This window comes from Artemia sp. Qi Xiang Cuo, chromosome 8, assembly GCF_049724085.1.
Source record: "Artemia sp. Qi Xiang Cuo chromosome 8, ASM4972408v1, whole genome shotgun sequence".
NCBI classification, from domain to species: domain Eukaryota; kingdom Metazoa; phylum Arthropoda; class Branchiopoda; order Anostraca; family Artemiidae; genus Artemia; species Artemia sp. Qi Xiang Cuo.
Window position 1 is genome coordinate 50,065,736 of NC_142801.1, and position 24,401 is coordinate 50,090,136.

Here is a 24,401-nt window from a genome sequence, read left to right on the forward strand (position 1 = left end):
AGTCCTATCATCTTGAAGGCTATTAATGTAGTTGTTAAGCAGAGAAATACTTCATCAAACTTTTATACCTTCGCTCAAGGTTGAACGGAGTTATGACTAGTGAGATGAGCCTTAAAACCATCTGAATTCATTGTGGGGAGGAGTCATAAAACCCTTGGAAGTCATTGCGGGGGGGGGGGGGGTTATTGAACTCTCGGTAACTGATAAATTCTGTGTCATACTGTCCTATCACCTTGGAAGTTATTAATGTAGTTGTTAAGTAAAAAAATACTTCATCCTCCTAGAAGTATTTAAACTAAATAGTTATCGCTGCCTCGCACAGAAAGTTCGGAAAAACACGATAGCCTTATTTATAGTGAAGCGTTTCTTAGCCGTATGATTACCCAAATATTCAACACGTACCATTTTTCAACACCATCCACAAAACTCAATTCCTCCTAGAATTATTTAAACTAAATACTTACCCCCGCCTCCAACATAAAGTTCAGAAAGACGCAATAGCCATATTTATAGTCGTATGTTTACCCGAATATTTAACAAGTACCATTTTTCCACACCAGCCACAAAACTCAATTCCTCCTAGAATTATTTAAACTAAATAGTTACCCCTGCCTCGCACAGAAAGTTCAGAAAGACACAATAGCCTTATTTATAGTGAAGCGTTTCTTAGTCGTATGTTTACCCAAATATTCAAAACTTACCATTTTTCAACACCATCCACAAAAATCAATTCCTCCTAGAATTATTTAAACTAAATACTTACCCCCGCCTCCAACAGAAAGTTCAGAAAGACGCAATAGCCTTATTTATAGTCGAATGGTTACCCGAATATTTAACAAGTACCATTTTTCCACACCAGCCACAAAACTCAATTCCTCCTAGAATTATTTAAACTAAATAGTTATCCCTGCCTCGAACAGAAAGTTCAGAAAGACACAATAGCCTTATTTATAGTGAAGCGTTTCTTAGCCGTATGTTTACCCAAATATTCAACACGTACCATTTTTCAACACCATCCACAAAACTCAATTCCTCCTAGAATTATTTAAACTAAATACTTACCCCCGCCTCCAACAGAAAGTTCAGAAAGACGCAATAGCCTTATATGATAAACAAAAAATTAGCAAAAATAACATCAAATAATCTACCAATCATGAAACTGCCACAAATCAGCATCGATAAATAAATGAAACCCTAAATGAACCGAAATTACAATTATGGCTGTTTTAGGCTACAACTCTTCCACTTTCCCATTATCTGCTTTAACTTCACTTCTTGAGTGTGTCCGAAAGTAACCATAACTCTAAAAAAAAGAATTTTAATAATTATAGATACATGAAAATGATTGGGCTTTATACGCTGATTCCAAATACATAAATTTCCTTAGGTTTAATGTCGAGGAGGTATTCTTTAACTGAAACCCTGTACAACTAAACCCCCCATGCAATTGAACCCTCGTGCTACTGAACCCTCATGCAACTCGACCCCGTTTAACTAAATCTCCGTGTAACTGTACCCTCTCCCCCTCCCCCCTTTAACTGAAATCTCATGCAACTCAACCCTCCATGCAACCCATCTACCTCAAAACACTTTTCAGTCATTTCTCGTTAAATTGACAATACGCTCCAAAACATCACTTGAGTATTATACAGTACACTATCATCCCATCTCCTCCAAATCGCAAATCTCCCCCCCCGTTCAACTGAATCCCTCCATGTAAGTGAACCCCTGTATAACCGAAACCCTGTACAACTGAACCCCCATGTAACTGAACCCTCGTGCTACTGAACCCTCATGCAATTCGACCCCATTTAACTACACATCCGTGTAACTGTACCCTCCCCCCTTTAACTGAACTCTCATGAAACTCAACCCTCCATGAACCCCCTCTCCATCAACACACTTTTAAGTCATTTCTCTTTAAATTGACAATACGATCCAAATCATCACTTGTGTATTATACGGTACACTATCATCCCATCTCCTCCAAATCGCAAATCCCATTGCCCTCTTTTTTTGCAAAGGTTAATCAAACACTTCCGATTGTAAAAGCATTAAAAAAAATTTCCATTCACTAATTACCCCTTTTTTGCAAATACTCGCATATCCCATAACCCCTTTTTTTTGCAAAAGGTTAATCAAACATCTCCGATTGTAAAAGCATTAAGAAATTTTCCAATTACTAATTACCCTTTTTTTTATTCAAATCTTAATCAACAATCAAGTTATACTCTGTGGTTTGGGTTTACCACTAAAAAAGACACTGAACTTTTGAAATTACGCAAATCCTATCGGCAAAGAGTGTAATGACCTGCAAAATTAACAGAAAAAAACTGTTTGGTACGGGGGCCTCGTAGAATTCAATAGATGGTATATACTAATAAGTCCCACCCCTCGGAATAATCACGCCATTCAGAAGGAGTAGGGGCTATAATAGTCCCCTAGATTTGAAAAATATATTTAGCAGAAAAAATTGAAAAGCCCCCATCCTAGATTATGAAAAATAACTTTTTGTTTCTTCATTAACAAAAAATACAAACAAATTTTTTGCCCCCCCCCCCTCCCCTTTTGCTCTTAGATTGGCGAAACTGCTCGGAACCAGATTAAGACATTGTCGGAACTGAAATCCTAGGGTACCAGGATTAGGAAGCTGCTATCCCGGCTTTAAATTCTTTTAGGTCCCGAAATTAGCGAACTAATGCCCTGATTTTCGATCCCTACGGGCACCAACCCGGGTACCGAAAACCCGATTTTGGTGAGAGCCGTAAACTTCTTGATCAGTACACAAGATGTTATGAACTTTCTTATAAATTGAACTGCTCCGTTCTCTTAGAAATTATGTCCAAAGTTGGTATACCACATCGAATTTTTTTGGTATCCTAGAGGTGACTTTTTTTCTACACAAGATAAAAAATTTCACTGTGTAGATAGATATATTTATATCTTCTAAAGGTTGGAGCTGACAATGACATTGGTTTTCCAGAAATGAAATTCCTTTTGTTACTTCTTCTATTTTGAAGTTTTGATTCTGCAAATGCCTTACATTTTGACTAGGTAAAATGCCTTGGCTTCAAAGCTTAACTTTTTAGAAATCAAATAACTTCAAATACAGACAAAACTTTGTATTTTGTTTTCAACAACCTAAGCAAAAATTATGTGTCTGTTGTAAATTTTAAGGAGATACAATCAGAAATCCTGAACTCCTAACAGAAATCCGATTTTTCATCTTTTTGCAAAATTTTCAATTTTGGTGTTTATAATATTTTAAACGTGTAATTCCATGAAAAGTAAGCAAGAAGACTTGCACTCTTCTAACATAAAAATTAAACCGTACACTAAGAAATAATTTCTAAAATTGTCATCACACAACGATTTCCTTGACATCCTAGTTTTTTGTGCCTTTTTTTCAGTTCATTATATATGTGATTTTCCTTTGAACCTTAACTTCGAAAGTAAAACTATTGAAACAATTTTAAATAGATAAAAGAAACCACCACTTTTCCTAACTTTAAACAGTGAACTGACTGTTTCGCGGTTATTCGTTAGCCACAGCAAATAGTACCAAGTCTTAATAGGCTACAGGTAAAAATAACAAAAATTCGGATCAACAGATTAAAAATTACTTTGTACACACATAACTTATTTCAGAAGTTCTCTTGTTACGCGATGACCTTACAAATAATAATTTAGAATAATCGTAACGCATTTGCAAAGGTTATACGGTAGCCTACAAATTTATTACCTATAAGATCAGAGCTGCTGCAACACTCTACGGGGCCTTGGCGCCAAAGGGTTGGTTTCTACTCGTTTTATGTTTTAATATGGCTCGTTTCCTTTCTTGGAAAAAACTTTACCGGAGTTTAATTTATTTAAATTTTTTGGAGTTTTGTTTAGGCTAGCCAATTATAGAGATTCATTAGCAGTCCTTAGCTGTGTAGACAAAGCCTGAAATCACATTATTAATAGGTCAGTTAGCTTAAATGTTGACGATAGCTAAATAGCAGTGTCAGCAGTGGCGGTTCCGACCTCTCTTGCACCCAGGGTAAAATCTTGATTGGCATCTCCTCCCTGTCTCCCTAAAGTTTGAGGCCAAATTTTAACAAATTTTCATCTATTAACAAAATTTTTCATTTATTTAAACCTTGCTTTTCTTACTTTAGCCTCTGCAAAATTATTCAATATCTTGTCCCAATTAATTGCTTGTAATTATTTAATTTGGTCTACTTGCTTTTTGCTTAAATTTAATTTGAAATTGCTTTAATTCGAATTAAAGCAATTTTTTCAAGGAATTTTATCAAAAAACTTTTTTTCAAGGAATGGGGATGAAAATATGGTAAAAATAATAATGTCGTATTTAATTTGCTTATACTTACTGCCAACTGAGCCTTCTACTTTATCTTGATAAAAATTAAATTTCAAAAATTACAAAATTATTGTTTAGCTGAAATTGTGTGCCCCTAGAATTCACGCCCCCCCCCCCCTCTAAAACCACCTCTGAGTGTTGGCTAAGGTCAAGACCACTCATGCCATTCATCGTGATTGCCACTGTTCGGTCTAAACTCATTGTAGTTTCTTCTCTTCCAACACTAACTACCAAATTTACCTTTAAACTAATTCAAACAATCGCCGAAGATTTTCTCGTAGATAAGAAATTCGTAGCCGGAGATTAATTTCACTTGTTGGAAGCTATATTACATTATCTGTCTACTGAGAAATCCGTAACAGTGTGCAATTAGGCCTATTGAGAGGGAAACATTTTAAGAAATTCTTACTTCATAGTATGCATAAAAAAGATATTCATTCCTAAATGTGCTTCACTTTTCTTTTCACCACCACCCCTAATATGCATATATGTAGCCCAAATTATACGTTTCCCATGAATTTTGTCATGCGTTATTCTTTTGTTTCAACGTTATACCCGTAAATTGAAGCAACACTGACGAGATCAAGAAACGTTGTGTTTTCCCATGTAATTTTATGCATGGGAAATATATAATTTGGGTTATATATTTACATATTTGAGGGGTAAGGGTGAAGTAAAGGGAAGCGCCTGTAGGCAGGGGCGTCCCAAGGGGGGTGCCGCCCCCGACTTTTTTGGCATTCGGTAAAATTTTCGCGGAAGGCGAAAATTTCGGCAGAAACTTTGCAAAATAAGCTGAAATTTGCCAAAATTTTTGATTTCTGCAGAAAATTTGGCATAAATCAGGTAGCGATTCGGTAAGATTTACGAAGAACACCCCCCAATAAAATGAGCCTCAAGACACCCCTGCCTGTAGGAATGATTAGCTACATTTTTTTTCTTCATACTATGAAGTCAAAATTGTTTTCTCAACATGTTTGTTTCTCAGGAGGCCTAGTTGAACACTGATACTTAAAAATATTATGATAAAATCTCTGAAGTAAGTTTAAAAGTACCAAAATATTACATTTAATATTTGGGTCAATGGTCAAGTACGTCAAAATTAATTAAAATGGGTTAAGTACGTCAAAATTAACTCAGCATTGAATTGGGAGCAGCTTCATGTCCCGTGCAGCTTTATGTCCCGAGCAGCTTTATAGTGAGCAGCTTCATGTCCCGTGTATCAACATTCATTCCTATTTCGAGATTTAGTGATTTACTAAATCTCCAAACATGGATTACTAAATCTTGAATTTCGAACAAATCACTAAATCTCAAACTTTAGATTACAAGCCTAACATACAATATCACAGCATGAGATTTATCTACGAATTTCTTCTAACTTTATTGTGAGTTGATTGAGTTTCAGATCCGGTGGACAAAATGATTTACAAGAATTTGTGTCTTTTTTTAGTCCTCTTTACATCCCCCCCCCCCCACCCTCACCCCGAAGAAAAGGCTGCAATGTAGCAACCTAATGCTATAGCAAAAGAGAGTGAAATGGCTATTGGAAGACAGAAATAAAAAGGAGAAATAGTATTAACTAACTGCCATTTTGTAAACGACATTTACCAATAAAAGACTCTTGATATATTGTACTGGAATACAAAAACTTTTTCTAATAATGAGCTTGTTAAAAAAAATTTCAGACGCAATATGGGATACGTATTATCCCATCGCATCGATATTCCTCAAATAAATAGTAAAAAATGCACTACCTTTTACTGAGGAGGTTAAAATCTTTGCCAACGAACATGCGACTAGTTACTGTTTCCAAGCATTAACTCCTTATCGACCGAATAGACTAAACCTTTGACACGCGCGTTAAGACGATATCACGTGTGGGAAACGAAGCGTCTTATCTTAGAAAGAAATATTCTTCTAGCTCAAGTAAGTTTGTTAGCTTTGATACTATTTTATCGATTTGGAACTAAACGCGAACAAGGCCAAGAGACTAGAGTGTAAAAATATTGGAAGAATCATCAAAGAAACTGAATTTATTTTGTTTTCGATTTTGTAATCCGAAACGATTCAAGCCCACTCCAGAGTCTTAAAGGGTAGTAGTTTTCTCAATTGGAAAACATATTTTTACGGGAAATTAAGCTATTTGATCTATAGTCAGTTTAAAAAAAACTTCTCGATTAAGAAAATTTTCAAAGAAAAGTAAAGAGCTTCATTAAACCGAAGACGAGTAGAAATAAAGTCAAATTTCAATTCAACTTAAAATGAAGAGAAATCACTATTTATGAATAACTGAGGCCCAAAACGAACAAGCTTGTAATGAATAATTGATTGAAGCCTAAAACTAACAGAAATCACCACAGACAGTACCGTAGTAGACTTAAGCCTCATGAGCCTTCTCAAGGCCAGAACGTCATTTGCACTTCACTGAAAATAATTTTTATTTCGAGCAGATTGACTTTATTCTGTCAAAACGTAAACCAAAACATATAAAATCTCCATAATAAAAAAAAAACTACTAAAAATAACTAATGAAGGTAGACCAACTGCTTAATATATAATGAAATTCACTCCTTTAAGTCTCGGTAATTTTGCATTTATTAACAATATAAAAGAGAGAATTCTCAAAATGGATCTTGTTTCTAATTAACTGTAAATTATGCTCTGATCTTTTGAAGGTTTGGGCAGAGGGGAGGGGGTGCGTTAGCCATACTCCGGTTTGTAGTATTTTTTTTCTTTATAATTAATGTGTTCAACTGCTTAGTTGACAGGATTGTTATTGATTAATAAAAGGAACATTTGTAAAAAAAAATTCGACTTTTTTCCTGAAGAGTTATGATTTTGGCCTGTTAGTTATATTTTGTATATATTCCTCCAACACAGGTGCCCACAGGGGGGAAGGACCTTGGCCTCCCTGGAAATTGGGGGCTATAAAGTAGTTTGGGGTAAGCAAAGGGGAAACCATGGAAAAATTCTGTGTTGGCCCATGATTGGTTGCCAGTCAACAGATTTGGCCCTTAATAGGGGCAATATGAGTTCTAATTTGTGATGGAATGACCCCTTTCCAGTTTTCTACATACATTTGTTATATATGACTTGGTCGGATAAAAAATTTCGAATTCTTCGTGGTAGTGAATGGTAGGTAAATAGTGATCCTTATCAATAACAAAATCAAAAGAACCTAAATATTGATAACATTAAATCAAAGAATCAGCTTTTTTATTCCAAATATATATTTGTTTTGAATTTGAAGATAACATCCCAAATTATTAGTACATAAGACAGTTAAGAGAGTCAGAAGTTTGGGTATTAAATTGTACTCTATTATACATCTGCCCCCAAACCCAGCCAAACACAATACCCCCCTCCTCTTCATGATGACGGATACGCAATTACAAAACACTGTAGGTAATTTTGTAAAAAAAAAAAAAAAAAAAAAAAAAAGTGAATCAACTTATTTAAATCTACTACTTCCACCATGTGGCATTACTTCCTCTTTAACTGGAAAGCTTTAAACATATTTTTTTGGTACTTTTAAATTAATCAGCATCTCGAATTTTAAATGATCGAAAATTGGCCCTCTTTGGGGCAAGGTTGAAGTTTAGTGCAATAAAATGGCAGAAAACAACACTTTCCTGTGGCACAGCCTTTACAGTCACTTAAAAAAGAATTTTTAACTTGCGTTCTAATAAGGTCTCCAAAATTTTATAGGACATTAGAATTGATGCGATCATTCCTGGAAGCAAAATAAAAACAAATGAACTTGCATTCATGATCTTTCCTCTGGAAAATTGCAAAATTCTCTATTTTGTAGATAGCAGCTTGAAACCTCTAGTTTAGGGTTCTCTGATGTAATGAATCCCATAAACAGGGGCGTAGCTCCAGCATTTTTATTGAGGGGGCAAAAATGTTTCACATCCAGAGAGTCAAGGGGCATGGGCTATATAATAGATTTTTTCAATTTATTGGGGGGCAACTGCCCCCCCCCCGTGCCACCCCCAAACGACACCACTGCCCATAAAGCGATTTTCACTAAGATTGTTTACTCTTACGATCACCCCAGAAAATAAAACAAAATAAATAAACATAATCCACAGTCTTTCTTCTGGAAACAAATCAACATTTTGTAGATTGGAGTTTGAAACCTCTAAAGTAGAGTTTTCTAATACGATGAGTGCAGCAAAGTGATTTTCACTACGATTCCTAGCTTTTTGCGAGGCGTTTTGCTCTTTTTTCGAAAATCAGGCAGATTTTCTAAAATTTGTAGCTTTTGGTCGGTAACAATAAGCTGAGCAATTTTTACATATTTAGAATCAGCATAAAAAGTCAACTCTGTTTATTTATCAACTATCACCAAAATTCCGTTTTTAGTTTTGGTGATAGCCCGAGTCGCCCCTTACTTGCAGTTCGTTATAGCAGAATATTTGATAAGATTCTATTGTGATGAAAAATCTTATTTTAACGGATTCATTTTATTCAGTTGAATTTGAGTACCGAAAGGAAGAGGGTCAATTTGACAGCTGAATTGTAAGTTTAAAATTAGTTTTCCTTTCGCTATTCTGTAAATTTTTTTTTCGAATGTCTGAAGATATAAGGGATTCCAATTGGAGGAGGGGAATTTTCCTGTTATGACAGAGGTGTATTTTACATTTCATTGTAAAATCAAAAAAGTAGTATCTATGCATTAATGGTGAGTTTTGAGTACGGGCCCTTAGAAATGTAAAATTCTTGGCAAAACCCCACTTTATGGACTTTTGAGATCTTAGAAGTCTGTTGATCGAAGAAAGGTAATGAAACTTCCAAAATTGAGATCAGAGCCTAAAATTTCCCTTGGAAGCTTAATCAAGGTCTTATCTCTACTCTCTCTGTAGCCTGAAGCTTAATCAAGGTCTTATCTCTACTCCTTCTGTAGCCTGCATAAGGATTAGTCTACACCTGTTTTAATCTGAAGCAACCTCTTTCCATATCAGTAGTATGTGTCGTCTGGATTTGCTTAGACGTATAGGCACTACTCTTTTCTTCTTTATTGGTTTAATATCATGAAGAAGGTTTAACGGCGATTCCGTAGATATGATAGTTTGAAGTCTGTGGAAACAGTTTGACGTTTTCGGTGAGATTGCGTTCCTTGGCGTTTGATAGACATTTGCAAAAAAGGGGTAATTAGTGATTGGATAATTTTTTAACGTGAAATCTCTGAATAAAATATTTTTGGAGCATGTACTTTACGATGGATAAAAGGGTTAAGGTGATTAGCAATTACGAGCAAGGATCCCCCCACTGGTTGCTGGCAGTAGGCTACGCATGTCAAATTGCTGTACTGTGGGTTAGGTAACATGATTAAACACGCTTTTACAATCGGAATTCATTGATTGACATTTGCAAAAAAGGGGTAATTAGTGATTGGATAATTTTTTAACGTGAAGGGTCAACTTTGGAGGGAAAACCAAAAATACTCAGAATAGAAAATAAACGGGATCTGTCTCAAGGGCAAGGCTCAGAGGCCCTTCGTTCCTCATTTCTGAGGGCAGGGGTGGGGGGGGGTCAATTTTGGAGGGAAAAAGAAAAATACTCTGAATCGAAAATAAATGGGATCTGCCTCAAGGGCAAGGCTCGGAGGCCCGTCTTTCCCCCATTTCTGAGGGGAGGGGAGGGAGGGGGTCAATTTTGGAGGGAAAACCAAAAATACTCAGAATAGAAAATAAATGGGATCTGTTTCAAGGGCACGGCTCAGAGGCCCTTCGGGCCCCCATTTCTGAGGGGGGGGGGGGGGGGGGGTCAATTTTGGAGGGAAAACCAAAAATACTCAGAATCAAAAATAAATGGGATCTGCCTCAAGGGCAAGGCTCAGAGGCCCTTCGTTCCCCCTTTTCTGAGGATAGAAGAGGGGGGGGGGTAATTTTGGAGGGAAAACCAAAAATACTCAGAATCGAAAATAAACGGGATCTACCTCAAGAAGAAGGCCTGGGCTGATGTTTGCAAGTCGAAGAATTTGTCTTTGTTGGTTTGAATGTCTAAAGTGCCTGTCTTTCTCTGTTTACATGTCTGATTCTTTTTGTTTGCATGTCCGGGTTGGTGTTTGCAAGTCCAAGTTGGGTTTTCAGACCTACGTTTTTTTAGATTTTCGTGGGTGTTTGGTTCCCGGGGTTTATTCTTTGAGAAGTTAACTTTAGTATTTCGTGATTTGACGTGCCTGAAATCATGAATTAGAATAGTTAATTAGCTGTTTGGATTTTCAGACCTAGTTTTTTAGATTTTCGTGGGTGTTAAGTTCCTGGGATTTATTATTTGAGAAGTTAACTTTAGTATTTCATAGTTTGACTTGCCTGAAATCATTAATTAGAATATTTAATTGGCTGTTTGGGAATTTTCAGACCTAGGTTTTTTAGATTTTCGTGTGTGTTTGACTCCCGTGGTTTATTATTTGAGAAGTTAACTTTAGTATTTTGTGTTTTTATGTGCCTGAAATCATGAATTAGAATAGTTAATTAGATGTTTGGGTTTTCAGACATAGTTTTTTAGATTTTTGTGGGCGTTAGGTTCCTGGGATTTATTATTTGAGAAGTTAACTTTAGTATTTCATATTTGACGTGCCTGAAATCATGAATTAGAATATTTAATTGGCTGTTTTGGGATTTTCAGACCTAGGTTTTTTAGGTTTTCGTGTGTGTTTGACTCTTGGGGTTTATTATTTGAGAAGTTAACTTTAGTATTTTGTGGTTTTACGTGCCTGAAATCATAAATTAGAATATTTAATCAGCAGTTTAGGGTTTTAAGACCTAGGTTTTTTAGATTTTCGTGGATGTTTGACTCCTGGGGTTTATTATTTGAGAAGTTAACTTTAGTATTTTGTGGTTTTACGTGCCTGAAATCATGAATTAGAATAGTTAATTACCTGTTTAGGGTTTTCAGACCTAAGTTTTTTAGATTTTCGTTGGTGTTTGTTTCCTGGAGTTTATAATTTGAGAAGTTAACTTTAGTATTTCATGGTTTGACGTGCCTGAAATCATGAATTATAATAGTTAATTAGCTGTTTGGGTTTTCAGACCTAGTTTTTTAGATTTTCGTGGGTTTTAGGTTCCTGGGGTTTATTATTTGAGAAGTTAACTTTAGTATTTCGTGATTTGATGTGCCTGAAAACATTAATTAGAATAGTTAATTAGCTGTTTGGGTTTTCAGACATAGTTTTTTAGATTTTCATGGGTGTTAGGTTCCTGGGATTTATTATTTGAGAAGTTAACTTTAGTATTTCATGGTTTGACTTGCCTGAAATCATGAATTAGAATATTTAATTTACTGTTTGGGGATTTTCAGACCTAGGTTTTTTAGGTTTTCATGGGTGTTTGTTTCCTGGAGTTTATTATTTGAGAAGTTAACTTTAGTATTTTGTGGTTTTACGTGCCTGAAATCATGAATTAGAATAGTTAATTAGCTGTTTGGGCTTTCAGACCTAGTTTTTTATATTTTCGTGGGTGTTAGGTTCCTGGGATTTATTATTTGAGAAGTTAACTTTAGTATTATATGGTTTGACTTGACTGAAATCATGAATTAGAATATTTAATTGGCTGTTTGGGGATTTTCAGACCTAGGTTTTTTAGGTTTTCGTGTATGTTTGACTCCTGGGATTTATTATTTGAGAAGTTAACTTTAGTATTTTGTGGTTTTACGTGCCTGAAATCATGAATTAGAATAGTTAATTAGCTGTTTAGGGTTTTCAGACCTAGGTTATTTAGATTTTCGTGGGTGTTTGTTTCCTGGGGTTTATTATTTGAGAAGTTAACTTTAGTATTTCGGGGTTTGACGTGCCTGAAATCATGAATTAGAATAGTTAATTAACTGTTTGGGTTTTCAGATCTACGTTTTTTAGATTTTCGTGGGCGTATCTGATGAAATAATTTAGGTCGTATGATCAATTTAATTTATTTTTTAATGCACTAGTTTTTCAGTAAGGACATTCGATATCCTAAAAGTGTTTAATTCAAACTTTTACCTTGACCATCGATGTTGTTAGTAGAATTTCAAAAGGATCATTTATGAATGCTGGCGTATCTGATGAAATAATTTAGATCGTATAATCAATTTAATTTATTTTTTAATGCAGTGATTTCACCTCTTGGATATACAGTACAGATACTTCATTCAAGAAATTATGAAAAAATTGCAAGTAAGTAACAAACTCTTTATTGTTTTCACCATTTGGATATACAATGCGGATATTTCATTCAATAAATTATGAAAAAATTGTAAGCAAGTAACAAACTCTTTCCTGAAGTCACATCTTGGATACACAATGCAGAAACTTCATTTAAGAAACTATGAAAAAATTGTAAATAAGTAAGTAACGAATTCTTTCTTAAAGTCACCTCTTGGATACACAATGCAGAAATTTCATTAAAGAAATTATGAAAAAATTGTAAGTAAGTAGCAAATTCTTTCTTGAATTCACCCGCTGGATAAACAAAAAGACATTTCGTTCAAGAAATTATGACAAAATTCTAAGTAAGTAACAAACTCTTTCTTGAAGTTACACTCTTGGATACACAATGCAGAAATTTCATTTAGGAAATTATGAAAAATTTATATGCAAGTAACAAACTCTTTCCTGAAGTCACCTCTTGGATATACAATGCAGAAACTTCATTTAAGAAACTATGAAAAAATTGTAAGTAAGTAAGTAAAAAATTCCTTCTTGAAGTAACTTCTTGGATACACAATACAGAAATTTCATTAAAGAAATTATGAAAAAATTGTAAGTAAGTAGCAAATTTTTTCTTGAATTCACCTGCTTGATAAACAAAAAGACATTTCGTTCAAGAAATTATGACAAAATTCTAAGTAAGTAACAAACTTTATTGTTTTCACGACTTAGATACACGATGTAGAAAATTAATTCAAGAAACTATAAAAAAATTCTCAGTAAGTAACAATTTCTTTCTTGAAGTCAACTCTTGGATGCACAATACGGAAATTTCATTCAAGAAATTATGAAAATATTTGTATTTGAGTTACAAAATATTTTTTGATTTAAAATCTTTGATATACATTAAAGATAATTCATTAAATAAATTATTAAAAAATAGCAAGTAAGTAACAAACTCTTTATTGTTTTCACCTATTGGATATACAATGCGGATATTTCATTCAATAAATTATGAAAAAAATTGTAAGAAAGTAACAAACTCTTTCCTGAAGTCACCTCTTGGATACACAATGCAGAAACTTCATTTAAGAAACTATGAAAAAATTGTAAGTAAGTAAGTAACAAATTCTTTCTTGAAGTCTCCTCTTGGATACACAATACAGAAATTTCATAAAAGAAATTATGAAAAAATTGTAAGTAAGTAGTAAATTCTTTCGTGAATTCACCTGCTGGATAAAAAGAAAGACATTTTGGTCAAGAAATTACTAAAGAGTTCTGAGTAAGTAACAAACTCTTTATTATTCACATGACTTAGATACCCGATGTAGAAATTTTATTCAAGAAATTATGAAAGCATTCTTAATAAGTAACAATTTCTTTCTTGAAGTCAAATCTTGGATACGCAATATGGAATTTTCATTCAATAAATTATTAAAATATTTTTCATTAATTAAAAAACTATTTATTGATTCAATATCTTGGATATACAGTACATATACTTCATTCAATAAATTATGGAAAAATCGCCAGTAAGTAACAAACTCTTTATTGTTTTCACCTCTTTGATATACAATACGGAAATTTCATTCAATAAATTATGAAAATTTGTAAGTAAGTAACAAACTCTTTGAAGTCACCTCTTGGATACACAACACAGAAATTTCAGAAGAGAAACTATGAAAAAATTGTAAGTAAGTAGCAAATTCTTTCTTGAATTCACCTGCTTGATAAACAAAAAGACATTTCGTTCAAGAAATTTTAAAAAAATTCTAAGTAAGTAACAAAGTCTTTATTGTTCTCACGACTTAGATATACGATGCAGAAATTTAATTCAAGAAATTATGAAAAAATTCTCAGTAATTAACAATTTCTTTCTTGAAGTCAACTCTTGGATACACAATACGTAAATTTCATTCAATAAATTATTAAAATATTTTTAATTAATTAAAAAACTCTTTATTGATTTCACCTCTTGGATATACAGTACAGATACTTCATTCAATAAATTATGAAAAAATCGCCAGTAAGTAACAAAATCTTTATTGTTTTCACCTCTTGGATATACAATACGGAAATTTCATTCAATAAATTATGAAAATTTGTAAGCAAGTAACAAATTCTTTCCTGAAGTCACCTCTTGGATAAACAATGCAGAACCTTCATTTAAGAAAGTATGAAAAAATTGTAAGTAAGTAAGTAAGTAACAAATTCTTTCTTGAATTCGCCTCTTGGACAAAAAAAAGTCATTTCATTCAAGAAATTATGACAAAATTCTAAATAAGTAACAAACCCTTTCTTGAATTCGCCATTGGGTTGCACAATACAGAAATTTAATTCAGGAAACTATGAAAAACATTTCAAACAAACTCTTTCTCGAAATCACTTCCTGGACAGACAATACAGCAATTTCACTCAAGAAGTTATAAAAAAATTGTAAGTAAGTAGCAAACTGTTTCTTGAATTCTACTCCTGGATGCACAATACAGATATTTCATTCAAGAAATTATAAAAAAAATTTTAAGTAAGTAACAAACTCTTTCTTGAATACACCTCTTGGATACCCAATACTGAAATTTCATTCAAGAAATTATGAAAAAATTCTAAGTAAGTAACAATCTCTTTCTTGAAGTCCCCTCTTGGATACGCAATATTATACGGATATTTTATTCAAGAAATTATTAGAAAATTCCAGGTAAGTAACAATCTCTTTCTTGAAGTCCCCTCTTGGATACACAATTAAGTAAGTAACAAATTCTTTCTTGAATTCGCCTCTTGGATAAACAAAAAACAGTCATTTCATTCAAGAAATTATGACAAAACTCTAAATAAGTAACAAACCCTTTCTTGAATTCGCCATTGGGTTGCACAATACAGAAATTTAATTCAGGAAACTATGAAAAACATTGCAAACAAACTCTTTGTCGAACTCGCTTCCTGGACAGACGATACAGCAATTTCACTCAAGAAATTATGAAAAAATTGTAAGTAAGTAGCAAACTGTTTCTTGAATTCTCCTCCTGGATGCACAATATAGATATTTCATTCAAGAAATTATAAAAAAAATTTAAGTAAGTAACAAACTCTTTCTTGAATACACCTCTTGGATACCCAATACGGAAATTTCATTCAAGAAATTATGAGAAAATTCTAAGTAAGTAACAATCTCTTTCTTGAAGTCCCCTCTTGGATACGCAATACGATACGGAAATTTCATTCAGGAAATTATGAGAAAATTCCAGGTAAGTAACAATCTCTTTCTTGAAGTCCCCTCCTGGATACACAATACGTATATTTTATTCAAGAAATTATAAAAAAAGGAAATTAAGTAACAAACTCTTTATTGATTTCACGTCTTGGATACAAAAAAGACATTTCATTCCAGAAATTATGACAAAATTCTAAGTAAGTAAAAAAAACTCATTCTGGAATTCGCCGTTTGCATGCACAATACAGAAATTTCATTCTATGGGACCTCTACACGTGATTAAACACGTTTTGAAACTACATGCTATTTGCTCCCTCCTCCCCTGCTAAAATCCCTCCTCCCCTGCTCTGTTTACGAGCTTAATTCTTTAGAAATAGTTATTTCGTTCCAAATATTACTTTTCCCATTATCAAAGTAGAGTTTCCGCTCTAAAAGCATCTTTGTCTAATCCTGTTAACAAGAGTGACAATTTCCAAACAGCCTATTACATGCGTATTATCTGAAATTATTAATACCACATGTCTAAGGATAGTGGCACGGGTTTCCTTGACAAATAGATTCTTTTTATGGTCAAATTAAACGTGAGTAAAGTCGTTGAAATGCGAAGCATAAGTGATGTTTGAACAATCTTGTCAATTTAAAATAGGGTGTAGCGTTAAGGTATACTAAAAAAATTGATCTTAAAATCGTTAATTAAAGAATACTACACTAAATTCAGAATTGACTTTAGGGGATAATTTATATCATGGGAAGATGTTTTTGAAATCCCCCTTCCCCCCAAACTGAAAATTTTCCAAAATTTTACTTTAGAGGCTTTTTTTAAATATTTCTAAGGCGCTAAGACATAAAGCGCTACAAACATCAGAATCAGCTACAGAGTTTAAATTATGTCATGGGAAAATATTTTTAAAATACCCCGTCCCCCAAAACTCTAATATTCACAGCATTCTAATTAGCAGGCTTTTTTTTAAATATTTCTAACGCGCTACTACCCAAAGTGCTAAAAATATCCGACACGACTTTCAGCGTTCAATTTAAGTAAGGTGGAGATGTGTTTGAAATCCCCCTACCCCCCAAAATCTAAAAATTCTCGCCATCTACTGTAGAAGCTTTTTTAAATATTTCTAAAGCGCTAAGACATAGAGTACTACAAACATCATAATCAACTTTAGAGGACAAATTATATTATGGGAAGATGTTTTTGAAACCCCCCTTCCCCCAAAACTCAAAACTTTACTTTAGAAGCTTTTTTAAATATTTCTGAAGCACTAAGACATAGACTGCTACAAACATCAGAATCAACTTTAGAGGATAATTCATGTTATGGGAAGATGTTTTTGAAATCCCCCTTCCCCCCAAACTGAAAATTTTCCAAAATTTTACTTTAGAAGCTTTTTTTTAAATATTTCTAAAGCGCTAAGACATAGAGTGCTACAAACATCAGAATCAACTTTAGAGGACAATTTATGTTATGGGAAGATGTTTTTGAAATCCCCCTTCCCCCCAAACTCAAAATTTTCTAAAATTCTACTTTATAAGATTTTTTAAATATTTCTAAAGCACTAAGACATATAGCGCTACAAACATCAGAATCAACTTTAGAGGACAAATTATATTATGGGAAGATGTTTTTGAAACCCCTCATCCCCCCAAACTCAAAAGTTTACTTTAGAAGCTTTTTTAAAATATTTCTAAAGTGCTAAGACATAGAGTGCTACAAGCATCAGAATCAACTTTAGAGGATAATTCATGTTATGGGAAGATGTTTTTGAAATCCCCCTTCCCCCCAAACTCAAAATTTTTCAAAATTTTACTTTTGTAGCTTTTTTAAATATTTCTAAAGCGCTAAGACATATAGCGCTACAAACATCATAATCAACTTTAGAGGACAAATTATGTTATAGGAAGATGTTTTTGAAACCCCTCATCCCCCCAAACTCAAAAGTTTACTTTAGAAGCTTTTTTTAAATATTTCTAAAGTGCTAAGACATAGAGTGCTACAAGCATCAGAATCAACTTTAGAGGATAATTCATGTTATGGGAAGATGTTTTTGAAATCCCCCTTCCCCCCAAACTCAAAATTTTCCAAAATTTTACTTTAGAAGCTTTTTTAAATATTTCTAAAGCGCTAAGACATAGTGCGCTACAAACATCATAATCAACTTTAGAGGACAATTTATGTTATGGGAAGATGTTTTTGAAATCCCCCTTCCCCCAAACTCAAAATTTTACTTTAGAAGCTTTTTTAAATATTTCTAAAGCGCTAATACATAGAGCGCTATAAACATCAGAATCAGCTTAAGAGGACAATTTATCTGTAAAAGAGGAGTTTTTGTTTCCTTACTAAATTTCTCTTCTTTTTTAAGGAAGAAGAAAATTCCTACATTTACTTCCTCTCTGAAAAGAGAACAATATGGAACGATGCCACATTGATGAAAGCTACAAGGCCTTCCATTATCAGATATGCTAGCTCCATTACAAGTTCTCTGGACCATACAGGAGCCTCTCAAGCCACTGTCAGCTCTGCAAAAGCCTCTATGCAACCTGGCATAAAATTCAAGAGGGAGTGAATGGATTCTCATAATGCATCAGCCTCATATAGTCAAGATTGGGAGGACACCCCCCTTCATGCTTTGCCAGGGGCTTCAGGCGTACAAGTGCAATCTCAATTTGGAAATGTAGGTATTTTACCTCTACCTTATACATGATTATTTACTTAAAAAATGCTAGGAGGAATTGAGTTTTGTGAGTGGGGTGAAAAATGGAACTTATTAAATATCCTGGTAAACATACGATTAAAAAAATATGCTTCAGGGTAAATAGGGTATTGTGTCTTTCTAAACTTTCTGTGGGAGGTGGGGGCGGGGGTAAGTATTTAGTTTAAATAATTCTAGGAGGACTTAAGTTTTATTGCTAGGGTGAAAAATGGTACTTATTAAATATCCTGGTAAATATATAACTAAACATACTTCAGCTTAAATCCAGCTATTATGTCTTTCTGAACTTTCTGAAAAGCGGGTTGGAGCCAAGTATTTAGTTTAAATAATTCTAGGAGGAATTGAGTTTTGTGGGTGGTGTGAAAAATGGTACTTATTAAATATACTGGTAAGCATACTTCAAAAAAAATGCGTCAGGGTAAACATGGTATTGTGTCCTTCTGAACTTTCTGGGGGAGGTGGGGGGCGGGGTAATTATTTAGTTAAAATAATTCTAGGAGGAATTGAGTTTTGTGGTTTGGGGAAAAAATGGTATTTATTAAATATTCTGGTAAACATACGACTAAAAAAATGCTTCAGGGTAAATATGGGATTGCGTCTTTCTAAACTTTCTGTGGGATGTGGGGGGGGGGTAAGTATTTAGTTAAAATGATTCTAGAAGGAATTGGGTTTTGAGTGTAGAGTGAAAAATGGTACTTATTAAATATCCTGGTAAATCATGAAATCATGAAATCATGTACAAATCATGAAATCACGCTCTCATCATGAACAAATTTCCGTTACTCTGGTTCTACACAACATCTTTTATCAGAGCAAATGTATACGAACACTTGCATTGAACTGAACCTTCTATATCATCTACATAGTTGTTCGTGATTTTAGCTCGCTAACAACTCTCAATAGACAAATATACCCCGATGCTCCTAAAATTATGCTTTCAGCACACAATCAGGCAACTAATAAACCCTACGGCTATATCCTATTGGATCTTAATCAAAACACACCCGAGGATCTGCGTGCGGTCACAGATATTTTTGATAATGAAATTACAGTATATCTCCCCGTGAACAGTAAAAACATCTATTATGTGACATCATAGCACTGAAAAAACTACAGCAAAATAGACAATTATATTTCGTTATAAGTAATACAAAGCACCCACTTGGAAAAGCCGTTCTCAAACATGGTATTGGCAATGATTCCGCTAATCTAAAATCTTAACTTCGTGTAAACTTGACTGAGGGCAATTTTCAACTGCAAGAAGTAGATAAGCAACAGGCAAAGCAACATCGTTCCATTGTACGTAAATTGGCCTCTAAAAAGAAAGTAAAGAATTTTAAAAAAGAAACGAATTCTTCAGGCGGGCGGTAGCTTTTCCACACTTTTACTGCCAATAATTGCAGGACTTGTAAACAGTTTTATCTAGAGAATGGCAAAATCCTATTAATTGACTCCAATAGAACTCGCTCTCTCACCCGTGGACTACTTTGAGAGCAATCTGAGTAAATTCATTGACAAAAAGAATATTGAGGATGATAAAAGACTGCTTCTACTTTGAGATGCACTTCACCGAGTGGACAAAAATAAGCCCTATTGTGTGAAGGCTGGTGGTACTAGTCATAAAAAAGAATTATCCCCTTGTGATTTTGCTGCTTGTGCTGCTTCTACTGCTGCTGCTGCTGGTGCTGCTGCTGCTGCTGCTGCTGCTGCTGCTGCTGCTGCTGCTGCTGAAACAAAATTAAATAAGGAGTATTTGTATTAATGTGTATTGAAGATAGGAACTCTACGGTCCAATTATTATCTTGAAAAAATTAAACAACTCCTAGCCTATCTCATGAAAATTGGTCAAAATCATATTCAAGTTGATGAGAATGGGAAAGGGATTATAATTCAGGGCAAGAGCTATAATCTACTTGATTTAATCTATGGGTTGGAGCACTAAAATCTAGCTAATATCCACATGCTAAATTAAAATCTATTGAATACGGTAATATGATAGACTTGTCGTGTACAATCAATAGAAGAATATCATATCGTAGAAAGGGTACATTCCATTTTAATTATTCATTGAAAAACAATAGGAATTACATTACCATACCTGCTGACAGGTGAGGCTATTCATTATGTCATGGCTATTTTGTAGATAAGTCTGAACTGAAGCCTTCTTGATAGTATTAGGACTAAAGACTAGCTTTAGAAGTTGTGTGATAACGTAATAAACAAGCAATCCTATCTAGGAGCTGTGACAGTGTCCCATTGCATTCACTGTTGGAGAGCTTAAATATCTTACGTCAGAGCGTTGATCCGTAGCGTCGTAGCGTCGTAGTTATCCGTAGCGAATGTGTACAATCGTGACTGTAAACCCACTTCGGTAATGGATCCTCTTTCCCAGTGACTACTTGGTGTCACCTCAACACTCACTCTCGATTAGCGATCCTGTCATTATTAGCGGTCCCGTCATTAGCGGTCGTGCCATAGTGCTCCTTCTATTGCACTCCCGATCTTTTCCTTTGTGTCCGAAAGCTCACTTTGCATGACAAGGAAGAATGAATACAGCTGCTAGTCGAAGCAGCTAGGTTGGTGCTGCATATAATCTAATGGTGTGTCCTGGTATTCTAGGATGTTGATATCCTGATCCCGTCCACTGATTATGCACTTGATCAAAGCTATCTTGCTGTTTTACGTACATTTCTAGACAAGCTCATTTGCAGTGGGGTCGCAAGGGCTGAATGTGCGATTATTGATGCCTAGCTTCTCTTTAATTTCCTAAATTCACTGGAACTGAATATTGGCTCGTTGCCAGATGTAAGAATTGCTGGAGTTCCATACCAAGAAAAAAGGCAATTGAGTTTCGTGATTATTTGAGAGGTGGTGGTGGAGGTTAGGTTGTCCATCTTGAAATAGGCTGTACATTCTATTCGAACAACAACCCATGTGCTACTATGATGGTAATGGCTGATCATTGACGATCTGGTTGTATCTATTGAACAATGGACCCAGGAAATGGTACAACTGTTCACTGTTCGCTCTCATCATGAAGAGATTTCCGTTACTCTCATTCCATACAACCTCTTTCATCCGAGCAAATGCCTGTAAACACTTTCCTTAACCTGTACCTACTACATCATCTACACAGTTATTCAAGATTCTAGCTCGCTAATAACACTTAATAAACAAATATACCCCTGTGCCCCTAAATTTCTGCTTTCAGCATACAATCAGGCAACTAATAAACCCTACGGCTATAACCGATTGGATCTTAATCAAAATACGCCTGAGGATCTGCGTGTAGTCACAGATATTTTTGACAATCAAAGTACAGTATATCTCCCCGTGAACACTAAAAAGACCTATTAGTTGCTATCATGACACTGAAGAAACTACATGAAAATAGATATTTGTTTTCGGTTCTAAGCACATCAATACCCCTGCTTAGGAAAGCCATACTCAAACATGGTATTGAAAATGATTTAATTAGCATAATATCCTAAATTTTTATAATTTTGATCGTGTGCATTGTTCAACTGCACGAATTTTTTATGAAGGGGGCAAAGCAACATCGTTCAATTTCGCTTAAATTTGCATATAAAAAGATATGAAATATCTTTAAAAGTAAATGTTTCCTTCAGGCGGGTGGTAGTTTTTTCACACTTTTACTGCCAATAATAGCAGGACTTGTAAACAGTTTTCTCTAGAGAATGGCAAAACCCTATAAATTGACTCCAATAGAACTCGCTCTTTCACACGTGGAACACTTTGAGAGCAATCTGAGTAAATTTATTGCCAACTAGGATATTGAGGATGATAATAAACTGCTTTTACTTCAAAATGCACTTCGCCGAGTGGACAAACATAAGCCATATCGTGTAAAGGCCAGTGGTATTGATCACAAAAAAGAACCATCTCCTCAGGATTTTGCTGCTGCTGCTGCTGCTTTAATACAATTAACTATGTATGATTTTGTTACTATTGTTTCGAATATGTGATAAAAAAGCCCCAAATCTATTGTTTAAAAAAGAACACGACTCCTAGTTTGTCGCTTGACATGTAGTTAACATCGTATTCAACTTGAGAACAATGAGAAAGAGATTGAATCTCATAGCAAGAGCTATAATCTACTTTATTTAATCTATGATATGGTTACAAAACGTATAGGACTTTTATCATTTGACACTCATCTTTACCACTTTGTAAATACATTAAACTTACCCAAAAGTCTTATTAGCAATAGACAAATTCCAAAAAAAATTAAATGAATATGCACCATCATCATCATCATCATCATCCACAACACCATTAAAATATGAAGAAGAAGAGCAAGAAGAAGAAGATTTTAAATCAATCTTGGAAAATAATAGCACACCTAGTTGAAACTTGACAATGGTGGCGAGGAAAAAGCGAAAACGTATCATGTCACCATCACCCCCATCACCAACCACACCTAGTATACAAAAGGGTAACGGACGCCACACAACGTGTTTACGTTCAGAATGGTTGAAGTTCTGGAAGGTGTTAATGAAAATATTGGTGAGGTGTGAAGTTTAAGTTCCCCCACAATTTGTTCCAAGGTCCCTGGTGTTCACACTAAAATTGTACAAGACTATCTACAAAATGAATCAAGTTACACTCTGCACAGAAATCATAGACTTCGTGCTAATCAGTATCGAAAAACTAAAGCCTTTTTCCCATTGCATACAATGCAAGCAGATCTCCTAACTGTAGATGCGATTCAACGACGTCACAATACACCTTACAAGTACATTCTACTTGCAATCAGTGTTTATAATCGTTATGCATATGCAATTCCATTGCGGTCAAAGTTTGGCGTTGAAGTTGCTCAGGCTATAGAAAGTATGCTCTAACAAGATTCGTTTAAAAAAATTCAAACGGATCGCGGTTGTAAATTTGTTAACCGCCATGTTGCAAAAGTACTAGTAAAATATAATACACTGTTCTATCATACCCATAGTCCTATAAAGGCTGCAGCGGCCAAACGATTGATTAGAACTATTCGACTTCTAATTTGGAGATATTGTACATTGAAAAATACACCGGCTTTTATTCATGATTTAGATAAAATCATGTTGATTTATAATCAACGACCTCATCGATCATTGTCCAACTAAACCCCAATGGAAGTTCATCATTCTGATCATGATACAACCGACACCTTTCTTAAAAAATATTGTAATGAAACGATTGACACGAAGAAAAATAAATTAAATATTGGTGATGCTGTTCGAAATAATAGAACAACTAATGTTTTTGTAAAGGGGAATTACTTTTGGTCCACAGAATTTTCTAAAGTGGCAAAAACTCTAGACACTAAACCCATAACTTATCGTTTGCGCGATACCAAAGATGAAGAGATTCTCGGCGGCTTTTATAACTATGAACTACAAAAGGTTAAAAATAATAGTGAAATCTATCAAATTGAAAAGATATTAAAGACTCGTACTCGCAGGGGTATGAAACAGTTACTTATTCGGTGGCTAGGATACAACTCTGATTTTGATTCTTGGATCGGTGTTGAAGATATTGAAAATTCCCGATGATTTCTATGTAACTTTCATGTCCAAAATCTCCGATCCTCTCTACAGCAACTTCAATAAGACAAGTGATTTTAGGACGAAACTCCTCCCCACTATCAAATTTGATGGCGCGTATGAAGTGACTCTTGTCAATTGTATTCTCAAAAATACCAAGGGCATCCTGAGAAAGGATCGTGTATATGATATAAGTTATACCATTTGATTGGTCTCTCTTTGTCAACTATGGATGGGTTGAAGCACTTAAATCAAGTTAACATTCAAATGTCCGACTGAAATCCAGTTAATACGGTGATATGACAGACTTCTGTAGGAGAGTCAATGGAAAAATCTCATCTCGTAGGAATGGTACATTCTATTTTAATTTTTCATTGGAAAATAATAGGAATTACATTACCTTAGCTGTTGACACCAAGAAAATTATTCCCAATTA

At 34.4% G+C, this 24,401-nt stretch overlaps 1 protein-coding gene across 1 annotated transcript in view; it reads right to left on the bottom strand.

Annotated features, from left to right (window-relative positions):
• Positions 1–6,163, bottom strand: part of LOC148949517 (uncharacterized) — a 23,404-nt gene extending 17,241 nt beyond the window's left edge. The window contains exon 1 of the mRNA XM_089093003.1: positions 6,118–6,163. The gene's annotated coding sequence lies outside the window, so the exon portion shown is untranslated. The remainder of the gene's footprint in view (positions 1–6,117) is intronic.
• Between the last annotated feature and the right edge of the window lie 18,238 nt (positions 6,164–24,401).